Genomic DNA, 19811 nt, shown 5'->3' on the forward strand with positions numbered 1-19811 from the left:
TCTTGGTAAGGGTGAGAGGTGCTTTTCAGCATTAAACAAAGCAAAACTAAAGCTGCCCGTGACTGAAAGCTTGCTTTGTAGTTTCTCACCAGAGTCCTGATTTTACAGGCACTAGGCAGGAAAGACACAGCACTCTGTGTGATGTGAAAATATTACCTACCTAGATTTGGAGTGGACGTTATAAGCCAGTTTTTTTTTTTTTGTCTAAAATGTAATAGAAAAGCTATACATCCAACAATAAAAAAGGAATTACATTTTGGTGAGGGAATAGTAAAGGTTTCCAGCACTTTCACAGGCCAACCAAATGTCGTCTTCTGCCATGTAAATGCAGTAAAAGGATATCTGCATTAAATTACAGGATTTATAGTCGGCAGAAAAATGAAACCACGTAAAGATCATTTTTGTATTAAAATTTGGCTTTCTCTGCTAGTATATATTTTTAAAATATAGGTGCTTTTTACTAATGAAGTACATCAAAGCATATTATATATTCTGCATTTTGTGAGAACTAGGCAATTTATAAATGCGATTCACATTTAATTAGTAGTCATTTCTTCTCCATAAGCATATTTACTCGGATCTCTTGTTCCTACGGCAACCCAGTGAGTACTACAGCTACAAGAACAGCCTAGACTAACCAAAAAAGGATGGAGATTAATGAGCAAGCTCAATATTAAGACTATAATGCAAAAGACCAAGCACTAAGATTGGTGAGAGGAGGATTACAAAGAAAGCTCAAATAAGAATCTCTTATTTCAAGGAAGCTATTTATAGCAGCACAGATTTTATTTATTCAAGAGTGCCTATAGTGTACAGTGAGTACAAGCGATGACTCATTTAGTGCTAAGTTCTGCTTAATTGGCTAACCAGGCAGGTACGGTGTCACACATATACATGCCTATATACATACGTGTTTATAATTATAATCTGCTTAACACACTTATCAAGGGACTATATAAACAACGTTACAAGGTGTTGTGCTTATGGATGTTTCCCTTAAATACTGCACTTGTTTAAAAATAGACAGTCTTTAAAATTAGCTTTGATATAAGACGATGTCATTAAACATTTAGTGGAAAATTATCCTAAATCTGAATGCTTATGTTATTTTAAGAATAATTCTCTGATCAGCTTCTTATTCCAGTTGCAATACTTAACCATTATTAAAGGGTTGACTCGAAGATAAATAACAAAAGCAATATTGAGGGTAACAGAACAAAAACAACTGGAACACGAAAATTTTGCAGGTTCCCCTTAAAATTCTTTTTACAAGTGACAGTTCTTAAATATTTAGATGGGAGAGGTAGGGATAAAGAATTGAGGCCTAAATATGTTTCTTTACAAAAAGTTACATAATTTTACAGTTTCTATCAGGGACAAATTAGAAATAATTTAAAATCTTTTAAACTTTAGGAGAAAAAAAGACACAACAACATAGAAAAATCAAACTCCTGGAGTCAGACTAATTTTACTTTGCACATTGCAGACGGGTGACAATAATGACTGCATGCTATTTGCCTTAAAATGTCTTGTCTCAAAACAGTATGTGGGAGAGATAATGAATATCAGGAAGGACAAATTAGAAATTATATAATTCTTATAATCGAATCTTGCTTAGTAAAAATGACAGGCTCTCTTCAGTGCTGGGTAGTCCATTCTCGTTACAACAACATAGAGGCAACAGCATCGCTATCAAGCCTCTAAATTAGCCTACTTAGTGGCAAGAAGTAAAAATGATTCCTTCTGACCTTTCTACATTGCTTCGTTAACTCTAACTTGCAAGCAACAAGTAAAAATGAGAAGCTTTTGCAGCTCCCTCTGATATAATTGATTAAAAGAAGTGGTCTGTTCAGTATCTGTTCAGGAGACTGGGTACCTCTCATGTGCTAAACTTGGGCAAATTCAGTGAGTGGTCTGAAATGCCTGCCATACATTCACTAATATTCATTTTGGTTCAACCAGGGCATTTTAATGTGTTTCCTTTTTTGATTCTTGCAGAAGTGAAACAGTTTGTATACCTTCTGTTGAGTTTTAGACAATAGTAAAATTATTTTATGTGGCTTCCTAAATTTAAAAAATGAAACTATTTTATAAGGATTAATTTATGCAAATACTGATGTTAAACCAATTCTGTTCTCAAGTCCAGCTGTATAATATATCAATCCCTTTTTAAAAATACAAAATAGCTTCTACCTATAATTTTTCTTTGTGAAAATGCGCCTCTACAAGCAACGATTGTCTATGCAGTGAATTAATTACATTCAACAATTAAATCGCAAGGCATTTCTCTCCCAGATAATCTATGAATTTCTATAGGTACTTTTTGTTCCTGTATGGAGAGTATTTTAATACCAAAGAACATAGCAACTTAAATGCCATTCCTGGGTTTTATGAAAAAGCAATATAGGAGAGTAAATAGGGCAGATACCAACAACAAAGAACCCCGAGCCCCCACCACCACCCACTTTGATTCAAACAATAAATGCAAATAGAAGAACTAAACCAGAGCAGAGAGGCAGAGGGTGAACACTGTGCTCTCAGCATTTCTTCCTGAAAATGCTCACCAGCCTGTTTTAGGCAAGAATATTCTGCTATCTTTAAAATTATGTATATATGATAATCGGCTATCAATGAATCCTTTTCGCTCAGCTTTCCAGGTAGAATTAAAACGCAGTCCCAGAGGCACCAAAACATGAAAACTGAGCCCTCTCACCGCAGATAATCAGCACAGGAGAGCAGCTAACTTCTTAAATAACCACAATTAAATTGCACACACTCTTCTCCCTTCCTGGTTTTCAAACGTAGGGTTATTTATCAAAGAAGAAAAACTAGAGGCTGCATCTTCAGAAGGCAGCCAGGCACTTCTAACCTAATTAGCGTTAGTCACCTCTGAAAATAAATCCCCTGAATTCTGCAGCTCCAAAGTCACCCCCGCCCCCTCTACTCCTCCATACACACAAGCACCTGGTCAGAATTGAGCAGCCCGACGGGAACCTTCCTGCCCTGACCCCCAGCAAACAGCGCTAAGAGGGATTTGCCACGACCTTCCAGGAAATCAGGTAAAACAACAACACGGGGTGGGGGTGATGCAAGCGATTTGCTTTTTCTGTGTTCAAACTTCATGCCCACGCCACCACAAAATACAGCCCGGAAGCTGCTCCAGCCCGGAAAGCTCCCTGCTCAAACAGAAGGCTCGGAAAAGAATGGAGATTTGCAGATCTGATAATGAGCCAGTTAATGACATAAATGATACCTCAAGAACCTCACTAAACCATCCAGGTCCTACAATTTAATCTGTAATAAATACTCCTGCATCATTGCGAGATGGCTGCTCATAATGGCAAATGAAATATGCTGGTATGATAGGTACAATAAATCTGGATTTTCCTATGGTTCCCTCAGGCTAGAACAATATGTAACCACAGTGCGCACTGTCAGGATGAGCAGATCTCAAAGCCATCATAAAATCTAAATGGGGACTAATTAGGAGGCCCTTCCCTTCCAGAGTTACTATTTCTATTGACATTTTCCATGCATGAGCCCCTCCATAACATCATAAGTCACCAAGATAAGAACTCCCTAGATTATAGGGGAAAAGCTTTAATGGAGAAGTTGAACTCAAAGGCGATGCATAAATTTTCCTTTTGATACTATGGGAAGTCTGTGTTCAGTACTTTCTTTACAAACTTTCAAGCCATGAACAGGGTACTTTTTAATCCCTCTGCATGCTATCTTCCCACCTGGCCCATACCAGTCTCTCTGCACTGGGCATGTGAGTGTCAGGTGGTACCCGGGGAGGATATTAAAAGAGTGGGCTGCTCGTAAAACTGATGGCTGTGGGTCAGGAGAGTGTCAGGGGGTGCACTTGGCAAGTTGGGTTCTGGGCCAAGGCCTTTTGCCTTGAAGGTTGAAACTTCCCTAAAGGTCACTGAAAATTAGACTTTCCCAAGGCTATTCCAATCAGGAATGGGGCAGATTTCCCTAAACCAGCCCTTTCTATGCTGCAAAGTGAATTCATTATTTTGACACTAGAATCCCACAGGTCCTTGGGAAAAGGTGAGGGGGGTTATATAGACTATGGATATGTGGGTCTGTGTGTGTGACCTTTGAGCTTGGCTGTGGTGGGAATGAGACCTCCAGGGTCCCTGAAGTAGAAGGTGATGGAGAGAAACCAGGACATGAGTGTCTGAAAAACTTTCTGTTTTGTTGACTACCAATGACATGACAAGTTGTTTAACTTTTCTGAGAACAAAAATCCTCGCTTAAAAGTGGGAATAAAAACAACTAATCTCATAAACATATTAGACAGTGAAAATATATAGGTAGCTAATTTTAAAAAATAGCCATCAATATTATTACTCTTGAAATTATTTTTTCATTTCAAAGAAAAAAAATTAGGAAAATGCCATGAAAAGTGGATGTGCCACCAAGTATTCTTATGTCTCAAAATTTGTCTTATGAAATAGGAAAATCAGATCACTAGGGATGAGTTGTTTTACCAAAAAATCATTTTTTTTAAATTATACTTTAAATTCTGGCGTACATGTGCAGATCGTGCAGATTTGTTCATTTTATACTAAAGGGGCGTCTTCCTGTTCCCAGTTTAATTACTCGCAAGCATTATCTTGCTTTTGTATTTGTTATGGTATTTTTGATTACTGAATGGAAGATTGAGTAATGAGTGCAGGGCGAAGGCAATACCACTGAACTGCTCCTTAGCAAGGCAGCTCTACGGGGCTCTGTTAGCGGTCTCCTAACAGCCAAGGCTTGGGGTTCTCACTGTCCTCAAACACTTTCTAATCCAGAGTGAGTATCAGTGACAACCAGGGCCATGATAAAAGTGATTAACATACAAATCTTCAATCTGGGATGTAAATTTGGCTATATTATCTATTGATTTAGCTGCTGGTAAAATACATTCCTGTCCTACATCATAGTCTACTCTATGCAGTAGATTAAAGCTGTTTTGTAGATATTTGATGAATGGTTTTACCTGCAAATACTTTGTTAAATCTGAATTTAAGATTAAACTGATAGTATCTTAGAAGATAAGTAACAGTCTTGTGTGTACATCTATTTATTTTGCATTTAAATACAAATGTCTACTTTGTATTCTTGTCTTCCAGTGTGGCTAAGTTTTTTTTTGTTGTTGTTGTTGATTTTTTTGAGACAGAGTCTTGCTGTCACCTGGAGTATGTGGGTCAAGGCAGCAGATCCTGCATGAATGGCTTTGTGCCCCTTCCAAGATAATGAATTCATGTGAGATCTGGTGGTTTAAAAAGCAGCCTAGCCCCTTCTTGTCTTTCCCTCACTTCCTCTCTCACCATGTGATATCCCCCTTTGCCTTCTGCCATGAGTATAAGCTTCCTGAGGCCTCATCAGAAGCTGAGCAGATGCTAGTTCCATACTTGTATAGTCTGTGGAGCTGTGAGCCAAATAAAACCTTTTTCTTTATAAATTACCCAGCCTCAGGTATTCCTTAATAGTGATGCAAATGGACTAGCACAGTAGGTACAGGTTTTTTTTACAATAAATATTTGTTTTATATCTGTTTTGTGCTAAACACTATTCTGGGTACAAAACAGGCAAAACCCTGGGCTTTGTGGAGCTTATACTCTACTATGTGGAGAAAGACAGTAAATAAATTTACAAATAAATTCAAGATATGTCGGATGGTGATAAATGCTATGAAGAGAACTGAAAGTGTTGAAAGGACTAGTAGTGAGGGGTGAAGAGGACGGCACTGATATTTGATGTGGGACAATCAGGCAAGGTCTTACTGAGAAAATGATATTGGAGCAAAGACCTGAAGAAGATGAGGCATCCAGCATTGCGGAAATGTGGAAGTAAGCCATTCCAGATAGAGGCAATAGCAAATATGCTGTGGTGAGTCAGGCATGGTGCCTTTAAAAAACCTGGAAGGTTGGCCGGGGTGGGGTTGATGGCTCACATCTGTAATCCCAGCACTTTGGGAGGCCGAGGCAGGTGGATCACAAGGTCAGGAGTTCAAGACCAGCTTGGCCAATATGATGTAACCCTGTCTCTGCTAAAAAAACAATAATAATAAAAACTTAGCCAGGTGTGGTGGTGAGCACATGTGGTCCCAGTTGCTTGGGAGTCTGAGGCAGGAGAATTGTTTGAACCTGGGAGGTGGAGGTTGCAGTGAGCCAAGTGTGCCACTGCACTACAGCCTGGGGAATAGAGTGAAACTCTGGTAAAAAAAAAAAAAAAAGAAAAAAAGTCCTGGTATGGGGAAGGGAGCAAAGAGGAAAGCAATAAAAAGTAAGGTCATTGAAGTGGCAACTGACTACCTGGTGTAGGGCCTGGTGGCCACGGTAAGGATGGTGACTTTTAATTTCAGTAAGAAAGGAAGACTCTGAGAAGAGGAATGATAGGATCTTGCATTTTTAGACTATCAATTCCAAACACTGTATTGAAATTAACCTGGGGATGGAAGGGGCGAGGGCTTGGCAGCCAGGGTAGAAGCAGGGAGACTGATAAGGATGGACTGTGGTAATCCAGGTGAGAGGTGAGGGGGTTGGAACCAGAGTGATACAGCCTGGACAAATGGTCAAATTTGGGATAATTTAAAAGCGCAATATAGAGAATTTGTGAAAAGATTCAATGAGCCCATGAGTGAAACACAGGAATGAGAAAAGAAAGGAGCAAATACTCTTTAAATATTTATTTAATAGGAAACACTGACCATATTCTCAGACTGACATAGGAGACAGAATGATTATTTTGTTGTATGTTGTCCTTCAGTGTATACATGTCCATCCATTTAACAAACACAATAGATGTTGATTGAATACCTACCATGTACCAGGTTCAGTGCTGGCTATATAATGGTTAACAAGGTAGATGATTTCCTTAGAGAGACTAAGCTCATATTTGAGTGAGAGAAGAGGAGCGGACGATTAGAAAGCAACCAGGAAATAAAGAAGATTGTGCTGTTTTCTGTGAAATCAATAACAATGTTGATGTGCTTAAGAGAAACAGCCACTGTCATGAATAAGTTTCAAGTTCACTCTCCTAGTGATGACTTATAAAAAGGATACTGCTTCCAAAATTTCTACCCACTCCAGAGTGAGTATTTCTTTACTGAATAGGTGGTACTGATCATTAGTGAAGTCAGGATTCCAGTCTCATATAGAAATAGAATCATCTGGAAGAGTCACAAACTAATGTGTAATATCTGCTGTATATGCAAGTAAAATACCCCAAATCTAAGAAGAGGTAGAAAACCAAAATCATGCTAGTACTGGACCAATACAGAAAGACTCATTCTGTTTCTGTTTTAGTCTTCATTTTAAGCTGAGGAAAAATGACTTACTGCTAATTAGGAAGATGGAAACTCCCACTGAAAGTTAATTTTTATTAAAAGGGTGTTTAGCCACATTGGATAATTCAGATGATGAAACTGATTTTTGAGGTTTTGGCTATTTGCTTAGCCTAAATTCGGTAGATAATTGGTTCACATCTTTGGATGATCCTATTTGTTCTTGTAATTTTAACTATTATACCTAAGGAGAACATTCACGTCTCTATTTTTCTAGCCCCAATAATCCACTGTGCTTCTTGCTCCTATACCTAAGTGTTGGCTAAACATACCCACCGGCATGACACACAACTACTTTAGAGTCTGCACATTATCACATGGCCATTTGTATATCTTTCTAAACTGATTTTGTTAGCTTCTTCACTTGAACCTCTCTCATTAAATAGACATGACATCATCTAACCAATCACCAAAACAAAAAATATTTTTCTTCTGCTACCTCAATCTTCATACACAAACACTAATAAATCCTTACCAATATCTTTTAGTCAGCATAGACTAGGTTATTCACTAGTAACAGGTGACACTACATCTTAGTGGCTTCACACAACAAACATTTATTTCTCATTCTTCCAAAGTCTTCTGCATTAGCCCTCCTTGTGAAGATTCAGCATTACATCCATCTTTGTTCTTATAGGAAGTCCATTGGACATGTGCTTCCGCAAACACCATGGCAGGGGAATGAACCACAGCAGGTCACAGACAGGCTCTTCGATGTTTTGACCCAGAAGTGCCATATGTCCTCCTTATCCACAGCCTATTGGCCAGAGTTAATCACATGGCACCACCCACAACCAGGGACCTGAGAACTGCAATTTTACATGTGCCCCAATGGGCAGGTGAACATGCCCATGGTACCTTCCAAACATGTCTCAATGTTTTTTACCCTCCTTGAAATACCTCAATGCCTCCCGTTATCTATGGAATACAATACAGTATCCACAGTTCTCTGCATCTTGCTCTCTTACACTCCGCACTCACTCAGTGAAATGACTCACATGAAAAGTTGCCTGACATGCTCTTCTCCTTCTGTATCTAGCTAACAAGTAGTGTTCCTCAGAATAAAAATAAAGCCTCATTTTCTCCAAAATGCATTGCTGATCCTCAGATTGTGCCATATATAGTCTTTGATGCTCTCAGAGCTCTCAACACATACCTTTATTGGACCACTTAATGCATTAGGACATTAAAGTATTTTTTACATAACTGTCAGACTCCAGTCCCTGGATTAGAAATTGCTCAAGAGCAGATACATGTACGATTCACCGTGTATACCCAGCACTTAGTACAGTGCCTGGCACATTGGTGACTTGTATAAATGTTTGTTGAATTAAACTATTATTTGGATCTTCCTACTTTATTTGGAATTTGAACATTATATCCTAATATTCAGAGATGGTAAAAACAATAAGGCACAACCTAATTTGTGTGGAGGTTAGAGAGAAGTGATTAGCTTCCCATAATTGATGCATAATAGGTGAATGTTAGTGTATTTGTTTCTTCCTTTTTTTGTAGTAGTCTTAATCTAAAATCTAGTTTTGAGGGGAGTGCTGTGGTCAGAATCCAATTCAGTTCTCTCTCCTTTACTTTTCTTCCCCTTGAAAATGTATGGGCTGTGTAGTGTTTTTTGAAAGTAGTGTGTTTTAAAAAAGAATTTCTGAGCTCTTTGCTAAGAGAAGTTGTTAAGCTCAAAAAGTACTTTATGAACTACTATATCCTTCTTTTAGCCTAGAAGTGGAAAGTCTAGAAACAATCTGTGAAAAAGAAAAAAGACCCACAGCAAAACCTACCCAAGGATATGCCCAAAGATACATTCTCATGGGAAACTTAGGTTATCAAAATTACAAATCAAGCAAATCAGGATTCCTGGACCTCCTAGGTTAAAGTTATCTTATTTATGTTCATAAAATATTAATATTAATATATATGATCCATCCAAGTATTTGTAAAAGAAATTATTTACTGGGAAAATTATGTGTATGATAAATAAAGGCATTAAGATACATTAATAATTTGTAAAGCAAGTAGAAGTGGATAGAAGTCTTTTGAGTGGACTCCATTTTTCTTATTTATATAATGAGGTTATTAGAATAGATAATATATATGATTTAGTAATATCTTAAGAATCTATGAATGGAAGTATAAAGGCATGAGAGTACAATGAAATGGAATAACCAAGTTTAAGATTTGGGAAAGCACTAAAATAATTTTTAGAATTGTAAAAGGTGTTAATGAATAAATGAAAGACCTGTATAGGTACTCAAAACAGTAATATGGATAGCTAATTTTTATTGAAATAAAATAATATAACAAGATACTATTCATTAGTTGAAGTACTTTAGATGTATTATTTTATTGAATGTATACAATAGCACTGTTGGGTGCTTACTTCTAATATCTCCATTTTAGAGACAAGGAAACTGAATCTTGGAGAAATTAAGCAATTTATCCAGAATCACAAAGCTAGGAAGTGGAAGTGCCTAATTTGAAAGTAGGCAGTCTGAAATAGCCCATGCTATAACCAATATAATATTCTGTTTCCTATCAAAGTTTGGCTTCTTTTCATCCTGATTGCCTAAAAACGCTTCTTGATTTTTCTCTGAAGTAATCTCATGCTACTGAATTACAAGCTTTTAAGAACTTCTTTCAATTTTGTGATGAAATATGTATTTGATGTACTGTACTTAAAAAAAGGCATGAGCCACATCAAAAGTGAGCAGGCATTAGCACCCAACCCTAAATTACTTTTGCTGTAGGGTATTTCTTTTGGGTATGAAGTCTTTGTTCCCCATTTGGGTCAAATTTATATCGTCTCAGTTTGCGAGTTAATTTTTTTTTTTCTTCGATGACCTGTAGTATCTTATCTTAATGACAGCCATAAGGCCCTCTGAATATGGCCTTCTGATGATTAACCTTTGGGATGCCTAGGATGATTCTGACAGAGGTTTAATACTTTAAAATGCAAATCTGGTCATCTGGGATGTCCAAGTAGATAAACATCACTTCTCAACATTAATGATTTCTATGGATTTTTTTTTTTGATAAAGTACTCCATTTCTCCTTTCCCATGGTTTGTGTTGAGATTGATTCTCCTTTGTATGTGTAATAACATATAATAATATATAAACATAATTTAATGATATACATACACACACACATATTCGACTTTCAGCAAAGACAGCATACGAAAACTTTCAAAATTTGCAACATATTATATAAGAAATAGTGAAAAGAATCACTGAGAAGAAAATGAGATTGACATGTTAGCTAAGAAAGGCTGGGTTATGCTGTAACACCAATAATCCTGAATTTTCAGTAACTTATCACAAAATGGTTTATTTCTCAATCACACCATAAATCGAACACAACTTTGTGTGTGCAGCTGGCGGTGGTGGCAGCAGCATACTGGGGCTCTGCTCAATGCCTGATGCAGATGTAAGTTTCATCTCAATATATGCTTCAGCACAAACCATGAAAAGGGAAAGGACATGTTGAACCATTTACTGGCCCTGAAAGCTTCTGCTTGGAAATGTGCCATTCCCTTCCTTTTTCAATTTATTTGTCAAATCAAATCACATGAAGAAGCCTAAATTCCAAAGAAACAGTTTAAAGAAGCACAATCTACCACGATCCTAGAAGGTAGGAGCTGGAAATACCTGGTGGACAGCTGTCATTACTGCCACAGTATAGAAGTCAGATCTGAAATGTAGGAATACCTAATAAACTTCAAAAAAATTTTAGTCAATATTGCTTAAAATGAAGAAAGATTTTTGCATAACATAAAACTTTCCTTCAGAACAAGCTAAAGAATTATTACAGGAACTGACTAATCTCCCCTAATTTCAAGGGACAAGCATAGCATTATGGGAATGTCATAGAAGACATAGACATTGAAATTTGAGTTGGCAATTGAATTGTAATCCAAGGATATAAAGGCAGGACTGAAAGAAGTAGTATGTATGGGCTTATCTCTTTCCAACTCCCAATCTGGTTTCTTAACTGGATTGCAGTCTTTCTCCCTCTACTTTGGAAATGGTGTGCACAAATAAGAACCATGGATATATAGCTACTGTTTTACTTAGCCCCACTTTTAAAACTGTGGATGAACAGTAACAAATAAAGTTGCACAGAGTATTTTAAGTAGTTGTACCTTCACAAAATTAAAAAAAAAAAAAAGGCACTGTCTTTTCTGTAATCTGTTTTCTCAACAACATGCCTCACTGCAAAGAGAGGAATTATATCTAGAAATGGAAGGTAAACTACTCAGTCAGGACAAAGTGCTTTTCAAATTTAGCAGATAGCAAATAAAAGGGAACCCAGGTGCAGAGCAAAAATCAGTTGTATCTCAAAATTACCTAGAGACACTGCTGCATCTAGCTATATAATTGGTAATAGACTAGTCTTCCCATTTAAACACCTGTAATACTTGGCAAATATATATGAAATAACCATTTTTAGATATTGGAAACAAAGAAGTGCAAGACTGTAATCTATGAGGGAAGGTGAATAAGTAAGTTGAGTACTATGACTGTACCCATTTTCTGTCTGCAGTGCAGGGATGAAAAGCTTAAATAGAGCATGGCAGTCTCACCGAGTTGAGTAGACAGATACCGGTGTTCAGAGAATCTGGAATTGTGGGACAGAATACCAAGGGAAAAAAGCTATTCAGTTAAGGAACTCCAAAAGTCCATATAGGGGCTTAATAAGTCTTTGGCCTCATACTATAAAGATCATACATATACAAGGCAAGACTCTACAATATGAGACAAAGGGCAGCCAAAAGAAAGAACAAGTGCCAGGGAAAGAACCACAATAATTGAACTGAGCAACACAGTCTAAGTACAGTGACATTATTGAACACTTGGAGTACTGGGTAGGGACTCTAAAAGGGTCACCCTGTATTACTGGGACTATGCTAGACCTAGAGAAAAGGCTACTGTAGACTTACTCTAACAAATTTTAAGAAGATTGAATGGTGTAGAATAAACTAACATCCTACTAAAACAAGGCTCAGCACTATTAAGGAATATATCAAAATCCAGATACACAACAATGTAACATTCATAAAGTCCGGCATCCAATAAAAATTACTAAAACTGGGAAGAAGTAGGAAAGTGTGACCCATAACTCACAGAAACACAGAATGATAGAGTTGATGAAAATAGTCATCAGATACTTAAAAGAACTATAGTATTAACATAGTAAACTTTCAAAAAAAAACCCATGAATATAATGAAGGTACAAGTAGGGAATCTCAGTGAGTATATAAAAGCAATGGAAATTCTAGAAGTAATAAGTTCAATATCTGACATGGATATTTCCATTGCTATGTGTTCAATTTGGTCTTACCTTCATTTCAGGATTTTCTTTGTGTGTTTTTAAAAATATCTTCATTTTCTATTCTCATTTACATTTATGTCTTACTTTAATTCCTTTTGCATCTTTCCAAGTCTTTTTGTGCTAATTCCATTATATTTCTAGTTTTTGTCTCTTTCTATATTCTCATTTTCCCCTTCTGTTTATAGGTAACATTTTTTAGCTTCTTTCTATTTTTCAAAGTTTTTGGTTAAATGCTGGGCATTGTTAACATTAAATTGTTGAATGTCTGAATTCTGTTATCACTCTATATCAAAGTACTTTTCACAAACAATTCTGTTACTTGCAGATAACTAAAACTCATGATTTGTAGGGTAATTCAACTTACCACTGCATGGTAGATCATTGACTGACCTTGTAGTTTTGCCCTATGCATTCACAGTTTAGTGTTTGGCAATAGAAGCAATGAAACCCTGATGAAAATCTCTGGGGCTCTTTCTGTGCATACCTACTTTATCACAAATACTTGCTCAGTATAAAGGCCAATTTGCAAAAATCAGTTGTATTTTCAAATACTTACAATTAGCAATTGAAAAATAACATTTTAAAAATACCATTCATAATAATATTAAAACCAAGATATATTTACATGTAAATATAACAAATATGTGTAAGATTTGTACACAAAAATTAACAAGACATTGTTAAGAAAAATGAAATTCTTAAATGAATAGAGAGATAATATGAGTACAGATTGCAAGATAATGTTCTTAGGAAATAAATTTTCTTCAGATTGATCTATTGGTTCAGTGCAATCAATCTCAGTGAAAATCTAAAAAGGCTTTTGGTAGAAATTGACATGATGATTGTAAAATCTGTATGGACTTTCAAGGAACCTAGAATAGCCAAACAATTTTGAAAAAGAAGAACCGAATTTAAACATTTAAACTATTAATACTCAATTTCCTGACTTATTGTAATACAACTCCAGTAATCAAGACAGTGATTTATAGCAAGATAGCTATAAAGAATTTTTTTTAACTGTCTGAAAGAATAGAGGGTCAAAGACTCTACACTTCTATAGTCAACAATTTTAATAAAGGAATTGGAACAACTCAATGGAGAAAGACAAATCTTTTCAATATATGGTTCTGAAAAAACTGGCTATCTACGTGAGGGGAAAATGAGCCTTCACTCATATCTCAGATCACACGTTAAAACTAATTCAAGACAAATCATAGGTCTAAACATAAAGTATAAAACTCTATAGTTTCTTGTAGAAAGCAAGAGGAAATCTTCATGACCACGTGGTGTAGAAAAATTTTAAGAACTGGATCCAAAATCCTTGTTTATGAAGGAAAAATAGATAAAATGATGTAATCCAAGTTAAAGTGCCAATTAAATGATACCACTAAGAAAATGATAAATAAGCAAGTCTCAGATTGTGAGGAAATGTTCACAATAATTATTTTTCAAAAAGGGTTCTGTCCAGAACACATATACAAATCTTACAATCCAATACTAAAATATAAATGAACCCACTAAAATAATGGACCAAAGACTTGAACAGGAGATTTATAAAGGAAGATATAGGAATGGCCAATAGAAACATTTAAAAATGTTAAACATTATTAAAGAAATGAAAATGAAAGCTGCAAGTGTTACTGGCACAGACACAGCAGAATAAGAAAAATTTTTTAAAAGACTGGCATAATGGGAAAAGGAGAGTTTTATCAACAAATGCTGCTGGAGAAACTGGATATCTACATGAAAAGAATAAAGTTTGACACTTACATGGTATCTTATATGAAAATTCATTCAAATGGATCAAATACCTAAATGTAAGTACTGAAACTATAAAACTCTTAACAGAAAACTTAGGGGAAGACAAAATTGAATTTGGCAATGATTTCTTGGGTATGACATCAAAAGAAAAAAGTAGATAACTTGGACTTCATCAAAATTTAATACTTTTTTGTATCAAAGGACACTATCAAGGGAATGAAAACAGAACCCACAGAATGGGATTAAACATCTGCCAATCATATATCTGATAAGAGGTTAACATTCAGACTATATAAAGAACTCCTACCACTCAACAACAATAACCATTATGAAGCCTACTATAAAAATTTAGAAAAAGACATGAAAGTAGATCAATAAATGGAGAGATAGACCACATTCATGGATTGAATAACATCTTAAAAATATATTAATATTCCATGAATTGATATACAGATGCAGTATATTTCAAGTTAAAATACCAACAGGGTAATTGAAGTGAAAAAAAGACAGTTTGACAAGTTGAATTAAAATGTATGTGGAATAGCAAAGGGTCAAGAAGTATCAAGATATTTTGAAAGAAGAATAAAGTGATAAAGACTTGCTAAGGTAATTAGGAAAGTGAGGCAGTTGGCATATTTGGATATGCCAACTATCAGTGGAACAGAATAGAGGTCTAAAATGAGGTTCACATATGGACTCTTGATATATGACAGAACTGACATTCGAGATGAACAGGTTAATAAATAGTACAGTGAAAGCTTCTTATCCACATGCAAAAGAAAACAAATGGGTTCCTAGCTCACACAATAAACAAATCAATGCTAGATAAATTAAAAATCTAAATGTGAAAGAAAATGTAGCTGAGTATCTTTATAATATTAAGTTAGAATGTGATTTGTTAAATAAGACTCAAAATTGTAAGTGAAACAAGTGGAAAAAAAATTCACTACATTAAGAACTTCTGTTCACCAAAGAAAAAAGAGAAAGTAAAACGATAAGTCACATGAAAATCTTTGCAAAGTATACATTATCAGATAAAATATTAATATCTAGAATATACATATACACACACAGGTGGTAGAAATATAAAATGTTATAATCATGTTGGAAAATGACATAACATTTATTAAATGTACATAATGTACTGAAATGTACATACTTCATGACTCAGCAATTCCATTCTTAGGGATATATCTTAGTGAAAAACAGCTGAAAATGTACATACTTAATGACTCAGCAATTCCATTCTTAGGGATATGTCTTAGAGAAAGCCTTGCACATATGTAAATGGAAAGGTATATAACAGCTTTGCTTAAAATAACAGAAAAATCCGAAAATAATCTATCTGTTGACAGGTAAATTCAACAACTTATGCACTGTAACATAAAACAAAAGGGAAAAGTAGATGAATCTAAGGTACATACATCAACATGAGATAAGAAATGTAAGCATACTATCATTGGAAATAAGAAGTTGCAGAAAAATGCTCCTTCTATGATAGCATTTATACATAACATTCACAAACCTGTAAAACTGAACAATCAGGCATCTCTGATTTTCATTAAGAGTTTACTTTCAATTTGAGTTGAAGTTCCCCCACTTGTGCTGAAAGTAGATCTAACTAGTATGGAAGGAGTTTGAAAGAAGACAGTACATGAAAAGAGAGAGTGGGAGAGCTCTCAGAACCTCTGACACAATGTCACAAGGCAGGGAGATATTCCAGAGGCTATAGATACAATTCTGTACATGTTCAAAGGCTGGCAAGAGAGCTGGCCTGACAAGGACAGAGACAGCAAGGGGAAGCATGAAAAAGGATAGATGCTGATGTAGGATTTTTCTTCTCAGTCACTTAGCAAGATAGGGCCTGGCCCCATCCAGGCTTCACTAGCCATAGCTTGTACCGACCTGTGGCGGTTTCTGAGCTCTTGTACCACACCAAAGAAGAATGAGGTCATTGAAGTGTGAGGAGGGCAGAGAAGAATTTTGCTGAGCAATGAAACAGCTCTCAGTGGAGAGAGGATGCGAGGGGTAGTCCCCCAGTCAGGAAAGGTCCTCCATGTGTCTGGATCTCGGGCCTTTTATGGATTCAGAATGGGGAGTGTGTTCTGACCGGTTTGTGAGTATGCAAAAAAGGTTAAAGCAAAGACATCACTCAAAGGTGGGCATAACAGTGTGGAAAACCAATTAGGAAAGGGTAGATAGGTGTAAAGTAGGTGAAGGATGGGGACAATCAGAGGAAAGCGTGCCAGACAGGAAGACAAGTTCTCAATCTGGTCCGAGGATTTAACTTGTAGCCTGGCTTTCAGGCTTTAACCTGCCTTCGGCTTGGAGGTGGGGTTTCACTGGGGACCTTTCCCTTTCTGCCTGGGCATTTGGCTGCCTCCTGCCAGCCTCAGTGCTAAATGTGAAAGTGGCACATCTCTGACCTGACTTGTCTCTATTTTAAAAATACATTTTATCTCTATTTTTGTATGTGAGGTATGTGAGGACTGAGCGTGGGGGTAGCAGTGGGGAATGGCAGCTCAGGGTTTTATGAGGGTTATTTTGATGGGTATAGTTCTATTAGCAGTCGCTGACCAATAAGAAAAGGAAGTATTCTTTCTGATGTATTTAGCAGAAGCAAGGTCTCCAATACTTACAGCCTGTTCCAGTTTGAGAGAAGCATGACTGACAGAAGATACAGGATTTGGAGAGATTCCAGAAGCAATCAACAAAATGATAAAATGGCTGAGAAATGGGACCTCTGAGGAAAAGTTAAAGGAGCTGGGCTTTTAAGCTAGAGAAGAAGAAACCTAAGGCTGATATAACTTCAGGAATATGAGTGGTTATTGTAAGGATGACAGAGACCAGCTGTTCTTCCTGATCACAGAGGTTCAAACTGCAGGAAATGAGCTAGAACTGCAGTAAGAGGGATTTATATTAGAGAGAAGGAAGAACTTCACAGTGTGTGAGAAACTTACATTCTATTTCATGGTCTTAAAAAACTTAAAACTACTTGCTCTACAGAGCCTTCAGAACAGCATGGTTTGAAGATGGTATGGGGATCTGATAAACTCTGTAGGTGCTTCTACCATTATTCTGTTTATAGTTCCAATTTCAAGGCTTTACTAGAAGTTTTTATTCCTAGTAGCTCCCGGTGGTAATTTAGAGCCTATGTTACTTTCTTAGAGGATACTTAGCAAAACTTAAAGAAAGAAGGATTTGAATCTTTCCCAGGTCTTTTCTTAATATCCAAACAAACATTTATGTGCCTGAGCTTTAAAATGGTACCTCAAATTAAAGGCACCTCTGACTTTAATAAAAGCTTGTTTGTATAATGTTGAAGAGGAAATAATAAAATTCATTGTTAAGCAGAATTCCCTTAAGTAGCATAACCTAGAAATTATGTAAAAGCATTTCTGTTTCCTAATTTGAGGCATGAATTTAAAAAAAAAGATCCATGGAAATATCTTATTTCAAGCAGGTAGTATTTGATACACACTTTTTGTGTCAGAAACGTTCTTCTCTGTGAGTTAGAGAGAAGAACCATAATCACAGTTTTACATAAAGAATATCCTTGGAATATTATTAGAGGTAGTTAACATGTTCATCATAGACACCAATGAGATACCCTGAATGAATGTCTTGCCTTGATATACAACTCTGTGTCTCACATTGGGATTTAAGAACTTGAAGGTGTTGCAAATCCCCTACATACTTGAGTTGAGACTTTGATTACAGGAGATCTCTTAGAGAACACAGGCACTACAGTTAAGGAGATATTGCTGGTCTTAAGTCTTTGGTCTTTGCAGGACTGGCTTTTGATCTTCATTTTGTGTTGATCTCTAAGAACAGGAAGTAATCCTTGCAGCAAATTTGGCAGTAACAAAGTCTTCACTCAACTATATAAGTGGCTTCATTACTGTAGAAGAAATTTAATATTATCCATATACTCCTTTGCAGGTACAACATAAAATGTCCACTTTCTATGTTCTGCAGCATCAAGAAATAAACTGGATCCAAATCCCAAATTCACCCTTTCTGTCTTGACCAATTATTATTCCATGTACAACAAAAATGTATTCTTCCCATTTTTTCTTAAGTGACCCAGACTTCTATTTCTCTTTGCAAACCATTGCAAGCCAGGTCCAGTTCTACTCTCTCCATTATCAGCCCCAGTTCCTGCAGACCTCAGCCAAGGTAACAGCCCTGTCACCCTCTCTGGTTTTGTTTCTCCAGTCTGAAAGAAGAGTCTAGACAACGGCTTGGATAAGGCCAACCACAAGTCTAACCATTTCAGCCACTTTGAAGTGGTAAAGAGAAAGCTTTTGAAGGGATAGTCAAATGTCTAAATCACTCTTTTCAAAATGGCACTATAACCTGTGTCTTGAGTTGTACCATTGTCATCAGAGATGAGATTAGAAAGGCTTCGGTCAAGAATGCTATTTGTGGTCAGCTGGGTGGAAAAATAGTGATTCCAGATGCAACTAAAAGTGCCAGAAAAATAAAATCCTTTGCTCAAGGTCATTCAGCTGATAAATAGGACCAGGATTTAAATGCGTCACTCTGAATCTAGAACAGTGTTCTTTTCTTCATGATCTCCTTTCCTAAGAAATGATATAGAGCTTTTCTTTTTTATCCAGAATAAATGCTGTAAGGAAGATTTCGGCCTTACAAAGTACTGGTAGCCATGGATTCTTAATGGAACAGCCCCCCAGAGATTCACAAAAGAGCTGTGTGTTCCTTTATGCTCTGGTTCCACACCCATAAAGAGGCTATTAGAGTTTCACAATATACAAAATACAACCTAGATACTTACATTAAGTCAAATGACTTTCTGAAGTTTCCCACAGAGGACTTGAGGTATGCTGGAGTCAGAAACTATGCAGGATTTCTTTCACAATTGGGGATACAAGGATACCCTTATTTTTTCTTCATTGCTATGGGATGGTTAATCTTTCTTAGATACACTTAATTTTGCAAAGACATATTAAGTCTACACAACAGGGGTAAATCAGAGAATTAAACAGGCTAGGTGTTGTGGCTCACACTTGTAATCCCAGCACTTTGGGAGACTGAAATGGGAGGATTGCTTGAGGCCAGGAGTTTGAGATCAGCCTGGCAACGTAGGGAGACCCCATGTCTACAAAAAAGTCAAAAATTATCAGGGTATGATGGTGTACACCTATAGCCCTAGGTACTTGAGAGGCTGAGGTAGGATTGCTTGATCCTAGGAGGTAAAGGCTGTAGTGAGCCGTGATTGTGCTACTCCACTCCAGCAAGAGTGACAGAGCAAGACCCTATCTCAAACTAAATAAATAAATAAAAAGAATTAGCCAAGCATCTACTAAAATCTACATTACAGTTAATTTCATAAAGGAAACTTTTC

This window comes from Cebus imitator, unplaced genomic scaffold (assembly GCF_001604975.1).
Source record: "Cebus imitator isolate Cc_AM_T3 unplaced genomic scaffold, Cebus_imitator-1.0 Scaffold10, whole genome shotgun sequence".
In the NCBI taxonomy this organism is placed as follows: domain Eukaryota; kingdom Metazoa; phylum Chordata; class Mammalia; order Primates; family Cebidae; genus Cebus; species Cebus imitator.